Here is a 15,174-nt window from a genome sequence, read left to right as displayed (position 1 = left end):
TCACTGACTTAATAAACTGAAACTAATCATGAATCACACACACACTGTCTGAGTTCCCTCGCGCTTCTTCTTTTATAACCACAGCGACGTAGCCTGGAAAGTTCGAATTCCCGATTTTTCCACTTCGACGGACTTCTCGAAGAGTCGGGAGGGTCCGTCCCCCTTCACTCCGCACGCAGCAGCAGCTGCACGCGCACTCTCCCCTCGTCGCGTTGACGTAATACACCCCCTCTGCCCTTCAGCATGCAGATGCTCCCCGTACCAGCGTTTCGTCTGCCACGCGCCCTGTCGGACATGTGTTCAAACCCCGTTGCAGCTGTCACAATATGTTGAAATATGAAGATAAAAGAATGTAAATATAATAAATAGAATTACTTACCTTCAACCAAAGTATTTGAAATATACAAAGTTTTCTTCTCTACGAAAATTTAACAAAAATCGTAATTTTATGAAACTGCCTTTCTTTAGGACTAAATCCTTTCTTTGTGCTAAAACTCCTTCAGTATGGCCAACATAAAGTTTCTACATATACATGCAATAAATATCCCTCAATAGAAAAGAAATGTTCCCTCGCTAAAGCAATTTGATCTTTTTCCCGAAAAGTTGTTGCTATTCATCCCATTTTACTGATGTAACTGATGTTTGTGTCATTATGACAGTTATCTTTAAAGAACTTGAAAACGATTAGAGATATCTCATCAGATTGCATTTCCCCCCCCCCCCAGAAAATTTCAAATGATTTTGAGTATCTACATATGACGCCCTTTCCCTTAAAAATTTCAAAGTTGCATCCAAAGTGGCTTTTGAGACAAACTGAGGCCAAATTCTGTGTCTTCAACATTTTCACCACAAATAAGTTCCTTTACTGAACACACAAATTCACAATCGGGATTTCCACTGATGACTTTTGAATGTCTTCAACAATTTCAAGGGAATCGATGAGTGGTTGGCCCAGAGTCTCCAACTTTGTTATTGCAGTAGGCAATTTTGAAAAGTTTGCTTAATGTAAATTAAGTCATGCTGGATATTCTTATGCTTAAATGCAACTTGAGCATCTTTAATGCGTACTGCATCCTTGAAGGCAAAACTCTCAACAACCTAAAATCGGAAAATATGTAAATTAATTACCCGGTAACATTGAATAATATATACTTGCATGTATAACAATATCACATGTCTGAAGACTGATATGTTTTACCAATTTAACTGCATCAAAATTGTCACAGTAAAACATTGCAGCATTTAGCCAGGTACCCCATCTCAGCGTAGGCTGTGGTGGCAAAGCTAGATCTGGTAGGCATTCTCTATACGCAGCAACATGAGCAGGTGCTTTCAAGATGACCTTTAATAAAAGTTAATGTTTATGTTTTGACAGGTTGTCTTTGTCTTCTTGCAAATCATGTGTGAAATATGTCTTTTCTTCGGCATATTCTGCTGGCGTTTCATTCACTGTGAATGAGGGTTGTGTAAGTGCAATAGTTCCGCATTTACCTTTAACTATAGGTAGACCATTTACAAAAAACAGTTATGGCGGAATCCTTACCTTATTTCCTTCTCCCACACTCGCTGTGCGAACCCCTCCGTGCATTCCCCCTCCGTCGATCACCAATCAGAGTCGGTCTCTGAACTCAGGTCGGCAGCACTAGACCCGCTACTATCGTCACTCCCATTGGATAACGATATGATTACGCTGTCTACTGCTGCATCAACCGTACACTCCTGGTCAAGATATTTGTCTTCTATTTTCCTCACATGCTCACAACATTTCCTTCATTTTTTGGACGGATATTCATTCATAAGTTTTACGACTAAACTTTTTTTCTCGTCTAAGGATGTGCCAATACTCTGGCTAGCTACTTGACCTTTTATGTCACCCCAAACCAGCTCGATCGAATTTAAGTTGGGATGATATGGGGGAAGCTGAAGGGGTATGTGACCATATTTCATGATGAGTTCATCAACTACGTATCTTCGTTTGTGATGAACTCCTTTCACTATCTGAAGAAGCTGGGACCTCGTGTCTGACTCAATGAAGTCAATTTCATGTTTCCTCAGCCACTCCACTATTTTGTGTCGAGGAGTTGCTGTGGTAGGCCTCTTATCTATCTCCACATTGTGATATTTAGCATTATCCATCACAATAATGCTAGGAGATTCTAATTTAGGGAGGAGTTCATTTTCCATCCATCTACAATAATTTTCCGCGTTCATGGAGGTGTGATAATCCCCATGTTTTTGTCCACTTTTGAACACCAACAATGCACCTTCCACGAATCCCTTTTCCCCTCCTCCATGTAGCACTATTAGTTTTTCCTCTTTTCCTATTTTCGTTAGAATGCCTAATTCCTCCTCTGCCTGCCAGCATGATTTTACAGAGTGTGATTCTTGAATGTAGGTTTCGTCTACATAAACAATATATTTGCCTTCCCTCCTATGTTTTCTTATTTCTTTCAAATAACGTGTTCTCCACACTGCAATATCTGGTCTTTCTACCAATACTTTTCTATTATTTTGGCACTTTTTCCATTTGAAACCAATTTTCTTTAATGTCTGATGTAGAAATTCTCGTCCACAGTCAATAACCTGATCTTCCTTCAAAGCCGTTAAGTTTTCCAACTGTTGGACATTCTCTTTCCACGGCATAAAATCCACGAATTTTTTGCCTTATGGCACAGACTGTAAAATTATCCACTTCTACTCTTTTCTTTCTTTCCCCCTTTTTTCCATTGGGTGTAGAGAAAGATAGAGATCCCTTTGCTAAACTCTCTATTCCTTCCTTCACAATTCTGGTGATCACTCTTTCCGAAACTCCAGTGGCTTCACTTGTTACACGTGCAACATTAATGTCCATCTTGTGTTCTTCTTTTTGCCTTTTAAAGAACTGATGCACATTGTATACTATTTCGCGGGCCTGGCCTCTCAGCGGCCTGCCAGATTTAGATGTCGAAGGCATCCTAACCTAAAAGTACTAAAACTTAAATGCAAAGCACTATTACTATTATGTATTTATTTTACACTTCACTTGGTCGCGACTATACGTACTCACTACGAAATCAGCACTGACTTCCTCCCATGTGTTCATCATGATCATGAGTTGCGGGAGGGGAGACGTGCATGCACATTGCAACTGCATTTACAAAGTGATAGACCTATAAACTAAATAATTCTGTGTGAATAGGTCTGTGAATGGAATGAGGTATGTATTCAATAACACAGGTGTTGGTAATAAATAATTTAGCGTGATGTGGAATCAAGGAATTGTTTGTGGAGCTTACAACTGGTAGTAATTTGGCTAGAATATTTGGTACAGCAAATTTGAAAGGTTCTGGACCATATCTTACTTGTTTAGTAATCATTTGTTCTCCAGAAAGCATTGGAATGCATGTCCGAATCGTATCCAAAGGAGTTGGAATTGTGATTTTATCGGTACCGGTTTGTGTATGAGCAATATCAGATAATAAAGGAACACAAGTCCAATATAAATTGTCATCAATTTTATTTCTTTGCCATGATATAAAACACCCATTGTTACCCGGATATAATATTTTCAAGTTTGCTTGATCATTCATTGGTTGGATTAACATAGCATTTTTGTTTACAAAGTTCTTATGCCACTTAATAGTAGGTATCATGTTAGGCGATTTAAGAACGCCACTTTGTTGTATCTCGCCTTCAGGAAATTGTGTATAGTTTATATTTTCAATAACATATTGATTAAATTGTTGATGTCAGTCTTGATACACCAGCAGTGGAAGTGAATTGTTGAAGGCGATAATCTCTCCGGTACCACCCAAGCCTGCAATGCTGGTAAGAGGAATGCCATGCCCGATGCTGGTAGTAGCTGATAATGGACGCCACATTGATGCTAAGAGCTGAAATCTTTGTAGTTGATCTTGTGTCCCATAATGGCAAAATAACTGATTAGGTAGTATGTGCCAACCAGTATTAACAGTAGCCTCTGTTTGAGGATCTTTAAGTGTACATATATTAGGTTCGTTAGCCACTTAACAACCAAAAGTTGCCTTAAACTCTATTTTGTCCCACATGTTCTTTCAGGAAGGCAATGATGTCACACTTATGAGGTATTTCTAAAATGCCTACAGGTGGTAATGTGTCTGGTTGTTCGGTCTGTGTATCGGTACACAAGTCGAGTTGTAGTAGTCCAATAGTGCCCATTTCAGATTGTTCTGAGTCGGAGGTCCTGTCGATTTCGGCACAACCACTGACATCTGATTGTTCCCTTCCGGATTTGGGTCGTTTACTTGGTCCAGCTGGTGAGTCGGCCTCGGGCCAAAGTTGTCTTTTAGGTCCTCTTCGTCTCGGTTCTGGTCGTTTATGCCTTGGGGGCGACCAAATCCGACATGCACTGTCTCCTGCGTCAGTTGGAGTGGTTGTGCTGTTGTCTCGTATGACTGTTGGTCTGTCCGTTGTCTCTGTAAGTATACATTTACTTTTCTGTGTGAAATTCATAGTTTCTACAAAGTAGTAGATGTGCATTCGGTTCCTGTATGCGGCTTCGTTCTCGCTGCACCATTTCCATGTGGCATGGTTAGTAGTAATGAGAAAGTTTGTTCGGTTTATTTTCTTGGGCTCTTTCCATTTGACATTGATTAAGGTAGGTGTACCTTCGAAAAGCAATGTACATTTCTCCCCGAAGGGTCCAGATGTTATACACGGCTCCTCCCACAGAGCCGCATAGTGGTTTTGTAACTTCTGAAAACTGAACTCACCGTTCATTACTTCTTCCCATGACGGTGTACATTCAAGAATGGCTCAAGCAGTGACGCTTTTACCACCATTAGATATTCCTTCTAATACAAATGTGTTTATTTTAGGATCTTGCCTCAATAACCAACTTTTGAGATCAGCGGCAAACTGGTATAAGTCTATACGTTGTGTTCTGAGAATGCGCATGAGGCGCGAGTAATTAGCATTGGAGCACACAGGTATGTCAAGGTTTATAAGTTCGTTACTTTTTCTGTCCATACAGAATTGTAGTATTTGAGCTGTAATTTTACTAAGATTAATGTTGTGCAATGAGTCATTTGTAATCTAGGATGTTTTGTTTCGATTTCTTCAGTGGAATTTATGTTTTCTTTCATGATAATGTGATATAGTATGTGACTATAGTCTTTCATTGTATTATTGCCATGAGTTAGTTCTTTTTCAATATCAAAAATTGGTCTGTGAGGCCATGACCACATTATTTCAAGCAAACTTGTTTTGTTTCCTACAACTTATATAGGATTCTTTCATAAAAATGTTAAGTAATTGCTAACATTTCTACACACTTCAACCTTTACAGTGAACATTAGGTTATTGTTAGCTTTCATCATTTTTTAAATTTTAGTTCTAAAATTGTCAGTGCGTTGGTTTGTTATATGTAAGCCATATATATGTGGCTCGTTTAGTGGAGTTGTTTCCAATACCCACAAACTACTTTCCGTATATTGATGGAACATTGTTCTGAAGATGTTTTCCCATTCTCCTTGAAAGTCTGCATCAGGAGGTTTTAGAAAATTAATAGTTGAGGCCACACACCTTTCTTTAGTTAACCATGTGTCTGAATAACCTAATTGTTCACTGTGCCAGCTTTTTAATGTGACACCTTCGATGAGGTACCACTTTGGGTTTGCTGTTTCATTGTAGTTTTTACATATTGTACAGTTGTCTGACATTCTGTATTAAAATCTAATATCCTTGTTTTAAATTCGTCAGCAGACTCACTAGGAGTAGAATACCAAATACAAATTGATTGAATCCAATTTCTTGAGAAGGCTGCATGATTGGTAGAAACAAAGGAATTTGTAAAAATTAGCAATCTTCTATTGTTCATTATTATCATTTCTAGCATATGTGGTTTGTATAGTATACTGGGTATAATGTTTACTAATGAATTAATTTTCTCTTGAACAAACTCTTCACCCAGTATGTCGTTAACCAAAATATCTGTACACGTGTACATACCTTTTCTTGTGGTGCTTCTGGATCAGGTGCTGATTCTACTCTCTGTTTCTTTGCTGGTGGTTGTTCTTGTAGGTTGTGTGTTGTAGATGGTTGAGCAGGGTCCCCAGCTATTAGGTCTACAATAACTCCTGGAATGCTTGTTTTTCTTGCAATGTTGTTAAAGGCTCCTAATATTGTGTTAACAACACCAGGTTTGGCAGTCAATTCAATTTGCTGGTTATCTTGTATAGTAGTGTCACCTGTAATTGATTGATTAACATTAGCTTGTTCTTCAATTTGTTCGTCCAAATCGAAGCCTTCTAATGCTTCATTTACTATTCTATCTAATTCTTCTTGTTGAAATTGTTGGTCTGTTCTATTTGCTTCTTGTCTATGCCTGACATAATCTAAATTGCGTCCTCTACTGTATATATCTAAAGCTTGTTCGTGTATAGGCAGTTCACTTGAATATAATGGTATGTTTCTGTTTGCCAACTGAGGACCATTTGGTCTATAATAGCCTACCTAGGAAAAAAGTAATCTTAAAGTACCAACAATTTGATCGAATGTTAACTCGATACCCCTGAATGAAACATATCTATGTCTATCTGGATTCCATTGAGGTAAATAATGTGGAGGTTGAACATTGCCAGTCCTATGCATATCTAAAATCCATTTTTAAATTCTACGCAAAGTATCTTTTTCTTGTTTAGAAGCCATACTTACAAGAGTTATTGCAGTGACTAATAACAGAAGTAGACCAAACAGTTCAATCACTAGTTCTTGGTTGACTTTGAAGTGGAAGCTGCTTCTTCTTCTGGTGTAGAGTTCTCCATCGGTGTTGTCTGCGACGTTGATGGTAGTTGTATGTCTATGGCCTCGAACTATCTTGCTTAGTGTTCTTACACCACCTTTAAACTGTATACTGTTGGTCTCTCACCATTGGTAATGTGAAAATTCTGAATCACATGCCTTTCTACACATTTATCAAAATCGTCTAATTCACACTTCCTGACAGATTTTGGTCTTCTGTGGCAACCCTGGCCACATACTGAATTGGCGGGGGTTAACAGACAAGAAACATCAAGCTGTAAGTAAGAATATAGAGTGACGATCGCGCTGCCATATTTGAACCAGATGAACCTATATCCACCATGTTTTAACTGATCAACAAGAGGGCATGGTTCCTAAAGGATGAGACAGAAAGGGACTGTATAGAACATGTTGCATCTTGTGAATCTTATTTTACATCACAATAACTCATGAACCCCATTTTTACTAACACTTCTTTATTAGAAGTCCGAACTACTTTTACTTTTTACAAATCTCCCTGTAAAGCTGACTTAAATAATTTCAAGGGAAAAATTGTTCCGGGGTTGGTATCGAACCCGAGAGCTTTGAATGAGCGTGTCAACATTACTGACTGAGCTACCCAGGAACTCTGTGAGACACTGCTCAGTTATTCCCTGTGTATGTGGATATAAAAGGGAATGATTGAGCCGGGTAAGTAGAGTTCCTGGGTAGCTCAGTCAGTAGAACATTGGCATGCTCAGCCATAAGTCCCGGGTTCGATACCCAGCCCCAGAACAATTTTTCCCTTGAAAACTTTCACTAAATTTATTTGTTTTTAGGTTATATGTTAGAAGTTAGCATTCATTTCACACCAGTACTTTCTCTCACAGGTATTATTGAGAATTTGAGAGACTCTTGTTACAGATATCTCCGAAATTGCCCTAAGTCACAGATGAGGGCTAGACAAGGGGCAACAAACAAATGATGCTGTAGTGTGGATTGTTACGCGTATATGTTAAAACCAAAACCAAACATTTACCACTGTGTTGCTCCCCTATTCCAGTATAGTAAATTAGGCTTCCAGGAATCAAACTCGTTATTGTAATAGTCGTCAGGCTTAGAGATATCCTGTGCCCATTGTGCACTCCAAATTTTAATTTAAACTTAAAGTACATATGCCTACTGTCTTGCTGACGTACGTTTTTGTGATACGATTTTTACTGTTTTTTCTTCCTGATTCCATGAAAGATAAGTGGTTTCCATCTTTGAGTAGAGTTAGAGAAAAAATTGTAAATGTTTTTCACTAGATTGAGTAAAAAATCATGCTTCCTGGCAACAGCTTGTGACACTAGTGCCGACTGAATTCAATGAATGTGCTGCACAGGACCTGTACCATCAACCAGTCTGGAGTCGGACACTTTCGGCTGTATTTTGTGTAAAATATACCTTCTTTATGCATTTAGGTGAACTACTCCACACCATTGTATTAAATGCGCTTTCTTTTATATGTTGATATAGGGTAAATTAATTTTACTCCATGATACTAAATTTTTTTTTAATATTTAGATTTATTTAATGTATTTTAAAGTGTTGGCACTGAAAACATACAGAGAAATGATTGTACAACAACATACTTACTTACTTACAAAATATGGCTTTTAAGGAACTCGCAGGTTCATTGCCAACCTCACATAAGCTCGCCATCGGTCCCTATCCTGTGTAAGATTAATCCAGTCTCTATCACCATATCCCACCTCCCTCAAATCCATTTTAGTATTATCCTCCCATCTACGTCTCGACTTCCCTAAAGGTCTTTTTCCCTCTTGCTTCTCAACTAACCCTCTATATGCATTTCTGGATTTGCTCATACGTTTCATAACCTTATTCCTTTGCTGTGGTAATGCCAGAGAATCAGTCCCATTCCGAGGCTTATTGTATGGTTTCGTAACAAGCTGTTTTTTTATGGTGATGGGTTGTTAGCCCTTTACCCAACCTCCAAGCCGGAGGTCCACCCCTTATTGACTGTCCATGCCTGCTTATTCAATATATTCGCAGCTACCCTCCATATCTGGAGGTCGTCTCCTCTATCTGCAATCTGAGGATGTGCCATGCTGTGGTGATAGGGACCCACAATATAACAACAAACTGTATTTATTTTTAAACTTGGTATTTTTATTGCTTATACAATATAAATAATTGTAAACAAAATAGGTTACTCCGTGATATTCAGATTAGTCTGTGATACTACAGAGATAACTCTGTGATAATCAACTGTTTTGTTTTTAATCACTGTCATCTGATTCTTCTCAGCCATTACACATGAAGTGAAGTTCACTTATTATATTCTGGCACTTTTCATGGTACCAGACAAGACAGAACTTGCACTGATCCATTTGACGGCATTTTTCTTCTTCGTATCTTCCAATAAAGTCCTCCACATGATCCACAAACGTCCTCCTTTTTTATTTCGTGGATTCTTTTTCTGGCCAATTTTCGAAGTTAATATTACCTTTGTTGCTGGGTCACCTCTTGATTTCTTTGGAGTCGCCTTGCTGACTGGTAATGTCAGCACTTCATCAACACCAGTTGCTGCTAGCGCCTGTTCTGTGTTATCTCCCATTGCCTCGGTTACAAAAGAGAGAGTAATATCTTCATCTGACACTTTAGACCTGTTTAAGGGGAATATTCCAGTCTTCGAGAAGCTGTTGTTCACTGTTGTGGCCTGGAATGCTTCATGATATGCTACAGCTAGGAACGCATTGAAGTTGTATTTGTCAGGTTTCTCACCAGGGTTCTGAACCATCAATTTTGACAGTTCTTTCCTCCAAGCTTCCTTCAGTGATCTGTAAACTCTGACATTGAGTGGTTGAAGGAGGTGCGTGGTGTGTGACGGAAATGTCACAATGTGAACATCATTATCTCATGCCATGGATAAACCTTATAGAGTGACATGACTAGCATGAAGTTCATGAATAAGACCACTGGCCTTGGAGGTGATATGGACTCAAAATGCTGGAACCATTCCAGAAAAAGATCAGAATTGATCCAGTTCTTAGGAGAGAGACAAATCAAAGAAGGCATCTGAGTCTCAGCAGCCTGTCATTCATCCTGACACTCTTAAAAATTATCATTGATGGGATGTTCATTCCAGAGGCACTGATGCAGCTTAAGAGAGTGTAGTTTGCCCCTTCTCTCCAAAACCTTGTTGGTAAACACATTTTTTATCACACAGCAGACGATTTTACCAATTCTCAGAACAAAACTTAACTCTGTCTCATCGTAGTTCCATAGCCATGATGGTATGTCAGAGATGCCCAGGCTGTTCAACAAAGACTCCATGTTGTCATAGAAATCCTTTATATGGGCTCTTACAGCCATGGCTGCCCTATTCAAAGATAGGTTTTCTGGGGTCCTTAGAGTGTAATGTGAAGCTAGAAATATGTGATGTTCCCTGGTAGCAAGACTCATGACAGTAGTTTTCGATTCTTCACACATCTTCATGGCCGCTTAAAGACAGGAGAAATATTCTTGGTGATAATGCTTATCCTTGCCATTTCCACCTAAAACCCATCTCTTTTAAAATCTGCCGTAATGTGGACTCTTTTCACTGGAAATCAATCTGTTCCTGCAGCACTGGGAGAAGCTTTTTACATGTTGGTACCACTTTTTGTCTTACATAAAAATCATCAACCATGTCTTTTATTACCCTATGGTCGAAGTCATCCACTTCTGCATTGCGCATGAAGGGTCTCTTTCTTTTCTTCCCTGGAGTTGTTAAGATCCTACTTCACTTTTTTTTTAACCTCATTTCTAATATGCTGTATAGTCCTGTCAGATATGTTGCAGTAGTTTGCAGCCTTTGCAGTGGGATTATTTAATGCAATCATGAAGATTCTTTTGCTTCGATTCTTCATCACACATCTGAATAATACGAGCAATTAAGTTTCTTTCATCACTGTGAATAGTTCTGCCGCATGATCTTTCTGTAGATATACTCAGATAATATAAATAACAATAACAATAAGAGACTAACTAACGTGTAACGAACACTGCAACAAACAGTAGTACAGAGCAGGAATATTGGCGGATGGCGGTATACCCCTTCATACTAACCCAACCCACGTTCCACCCCTACTTTAGCTGTAAACGTTCTTCGAAGGGTTGCTTCCGAAACATCTTTCACTGCTCGCTACATAAGCGAAAGTCTGTAACATCGAAATAGTGTTTATGTATAAACACTGTCTGTGTGTCAGCATTTAGTGTAATTTCTGGCACAGCATTATAATTATTTCATTATGTAACAGCACATGTGAACACTTAATTTATTATCATACAAACTATCGGTATACAATATGAGATATTTTATAACTACAATACTGATACTGAATAACATTCGTATTTTGAAGTGAATGAAATAAGAAGTATAAAACTTGATAACAATGCAATTCAGTTATTTAGTGCTGTAGTAGTTATTAATAATCATTAATCACTTCATGAAACCAGTTCATTTAGTACATCTTGAAATTATTCACTTCACATATCATCCTCACTTTCATTACTTGCACTAAAGTCATTGTCAGAACTGTCACTTTCTAAATTAATAATTATATTTTTAGTAGTTACGTCTCGAATACACTCTTTCCTGTAATCTTCTTCCTGTAGTTTCTCTGCATGTCTAACACACTTTTTCCAGTCGTCAATAGTAGCTTTGTCTAATGCTTCGTCCAACAAACATTTAACATCACTAATTTTGAAAGTATTGTTTTTTTTGCAGCAACCTCTCCTTTCACTTGCGCCCCCATTAACTCGATCGCGTTGTACTGACAGTGATAAGGAGGAAGCCTTACTACTTCATGTCCCATATTTAATGCGATCTAATCAATTTCATATATTCTATACGTGGACTTAAGTTGATTTACTATATGCAACAATTCAGGAACTGTATGAGAAGGATCGTGAGCAATGTTTTTAGTTGTAAGCCATGAAACAAAGTCTGCCTTCCTAGAGTTCGAAGAAGGAAGTTTCTCCACTAACGCAGAATGGTAACTCGCATTGTCCATTACAATGACACAACCTTCTTCTAAACTTTCCAGTAGATGTACAAACCATTCTGTAAACAGTGGCATTCATCTGGTCGTGGTAGTCCCTGGAATTCTTTGCCTGAAATACAAGTCTTGCCTCTTCAATAAACCCATGCTGTGCTGAACCTGCATGACACACAATTAACCGCGAACCCTTCCCAACAGGTACCTTAAATCCACCTGTTGAGGTCGAATTTTGCCAAATGTACTGCCTGAAATGACTTTGATTAATCCACGTTTCATCAACATAAATGATTGGTTGTGGTGGTACCTCCTCTCTAATTAAGTGCATTTTTCTCAAAAATGATATTCTCAATGCAACTATGTTGTTTCTCTGCATTAAAAAGCGTCTACAGTCGTTGCACTTCTTGTAACGGTAACCAAGCAAGATCTTCAGAATTCTGCCTATCGACCATTTTGAACCAGTAAAGTTGATTTTTTGTTTCATGATTTCCGTTACCTTACCTCTGGTGGGATATAATCCTTTCTCGTAGAACTCTTGAACTGTCCTACAAATCACCTCCTTCTCGAAATCATCAACTTCAGTGACTACCTTCTTATGTGGTACATACAGTGGTTCAAAAATTCCACCACTATACATACTATCTTCAAGTGTAGTAATACAAAACTAGCAGAAAATGAAACAGTATAGTGACACTTGTATACAAATTTATAGTTTATGACATAGGTCAAATAAATACAAAAAAAATATACAACTTTCTCTCTTTTCAAAACAATAATATATGAAAACAAAACATTTCACCTCAAATAAGTATTCAACTACAAAAATAAAATTAATTCATTGTCCTTTGTCAAGCTTTAATATCGGGTGGGCCCTACTTTCGTCTTGATAATTTCTAGTAATCTTCTTGGGATTGATTTGAAAAGCTGTTCTGTTTTTTCTCTAGTGATTTTCCCCCATTACTCTAACAATGCTTCCTTTAGGTCATCTTTCTTGAGATGTTGTGATTTTTTATTCTTTCTTCTAAATCATGCTACAGATTTTCAATCGGATTGATATCCGACGATTGTGGTGGAATTACCATCCAGCAGGAGGTGTTGTACAACAACCACAATCTTTTGTTGAAGGTGGTATATTTGGGGTGAATATATAGTCACCACTAAGGTCTATATTGTTCACACTGTTGGCGAGATGAGACATAAAAATTCTTATGTAAAGATTGTGGTCCATTACATCATATATAAAATACAAGTTGCCTACACCATTAGCACTCTTGCAGCCCCAGACTAGTACTGATACTTCTCCGTGTTTAATTGTGGCTGCTAGATATTTTAAAATCTAGTTCACAATTCTTTTGCTCAGGTTGGCAGCACGATACTCGCTACTATCATCACTCCCTTTGGATAACGAGATGATTACATTGTCTACTGATGCATCAACTGTTTATTCCTGGTGAAGATATTTGTCTTCTATTTTCCGCACAAACAACATTTCCTCAATTTTTCGGAGGGATATTCTTTCATGAGTTTTGCGAATGAACTCTTTTTTTTCACATAAGGATGTGCCAATACTCTGGTTAGCTAATTGATCTTTTATCTCGTTCGAACCTAAGTCGGGATGATATGAGGGAAGCCGAAGGGGTATCTGACCATATTTCATTATGAGTTCATCAACTATGTATCTTCGTTTGTGATAAACTCCTTTCACTATCTGTAGAAGCTGCAATCTCGTGTCTGACTCGAAGTCAATTTCGTGTTTCCTCAGCCACTCCACTGTTTTGTGTCGAGGTTGTGGCAGGCCTTTTATCTATCTCCACATTGTGATATTTAGCATTATCCATCACAATAATGCTAGAGGATTCTAATGTAAGGAGAAGTTCGTTCTCCATCCACCTATAATAATTATCTGCGTTCATGGAAGTATGATAATTCCCATGATTTTGTCCACTTTTAAATACCAATAATGCAACTTCCACGAACCCCTCTGCCCCCTGCACCCACCATGTAGCACTATTAGTCTTTCACCTTTTCCTATCTTAGTTAGAATGCCTAATTCATCCTCTGTCTGCCAGCATGATTTCACAGAGTGTGATTCTTGTGTTTATTTACATTCCATGGTATTTCTACATCGCTTCGCAGCTAGAATATGGCACATGTCAAACGAAAAAAAAATCTTAATTGTACTATAAAGTCTTAATTATAATCACAGTCTAGTTGAAATATAAATTGTAATTGTATGTAGGTTTCGTCTACATAAACAATATATTTTTCTTCCCTACAGTGTCTCGTGACTTTTTGACCTATGTGAAATATAGCTTAATCTCAAGTTGTACATCCACCATACTAACCGTGACAGTGTATTGCAATAGTAAAGAAGTCAACTTCGTTAGTAGCACAGTGCCCTCAGCATAAAGTAGGGAGGGTAGGGAACAGTGCTGATTCTACAATTACAGCAGAAAATATATTGACAGACCAATTATAACTGTAATAACATGGCCATATATTAACGCAGATAAATGGACATGCTCTTTTTAAATAGTGTTATATGATAAAAACGAAAGCAAAATTGCGGTTGAACCAGTGCTAAAGGTTTCATTTCACTTTCCAATGAAAACCCCATCTCATTGCCTTGCACCATCTTTTTCTATAGCCTCTACACCTCTCTTCCCAAGCATCACTCAACGAGACATAACTCAAAACTGAGATGTTCAGCTGTATCATTCAACACTGGTGCACAAGCAAAGAGCCCGTGGCTATGAGCAGACCTGCTGCAGAGACGAACTGCTGTGTGATTTCTGCATCCTATCTCTCTTCAGGTGAGTAATGATCAAGTTCGGTTTCAACAATAGCAATCTTTTTAAAGGACAGTATATTAGAAATATTGTCATATTTTACTTCGTGACAATATAATCAGTTATACTGGGTGTTTCAGGAGGAATAGAAAATATTTTAGGAGGAGGTAGTATGCCAGTGTTGACTGTTCTGAATAAAAATGTTCATTAATATGTCTCCAATTTTCAGTGGGAGTGGAGATACAGCTGTTTGAATGTTACGCATAAAAGCCTTAGGTATGAAGGAGAGACTTATTAATTGATTGAAAGCCTTACAAAAAGTATGACATGCACATTACAGCCGTCAGACGACACGTCATCTAAATCTTACATTCCCCAAATGATGGATCTGCAATTATGATGTTCATTGTCCACCAAGATCCCCAGACCTTTGTCCTTTATATTATTGTCTCTGGGGATGGATGAAAAGCAAAGTCTACAAAGATAAAGCAAACAGAGAAACAGAGGAGCAAACAAATTAGTTGTGTGCTCGCATTATGAATAGTGTTGCCCTCGTAAAAGAATGCTAAGACTACCAGATAATACACTAGTGATTGGGCAGA

General features: G+C 38.1%; 1 long non-coding RNA gene across 1 annotated transcript in view; it reads left to right on the top strand.

The window, feature by feature from the left end:
- Nucleotides 1-15,174, top strand: part of LOC138703399 (uncharacterized) — a 171,210-nt gene that overhangs the window by 145,504 nt on the left and 10,532 nt on the right. Inside the window, exon 3 of the long non-coding RNA XR_011333149.1 lies at nt 14,431-14,596. This is a non-coding gene — a long non-coding RNA (uncharacterized lncRNA). The remainder of the gene's footprint in view (nt 1-14,430; nt 14,597-15,174) is intronic.

The sequence above is a fragment of the Periplaneta americana genome, chromosome 7 (genome assembly GCF_040183065.1).
Source record: "Periplaneta americana isolate PAMFEO1 chromosome 7, P.americana_PAMFEO1_priV1, whole genome shotgun sequence".
NCBI classification, from domain to species: Eukaryota; Metazoa; Arthropoda; class Insecta; order Blattodea; family Blattidae; genus Periplaneta; species Periplaneta americana.
This window is presented reverse-complemented; position numbering and strand designations above follow the sequence as displayed.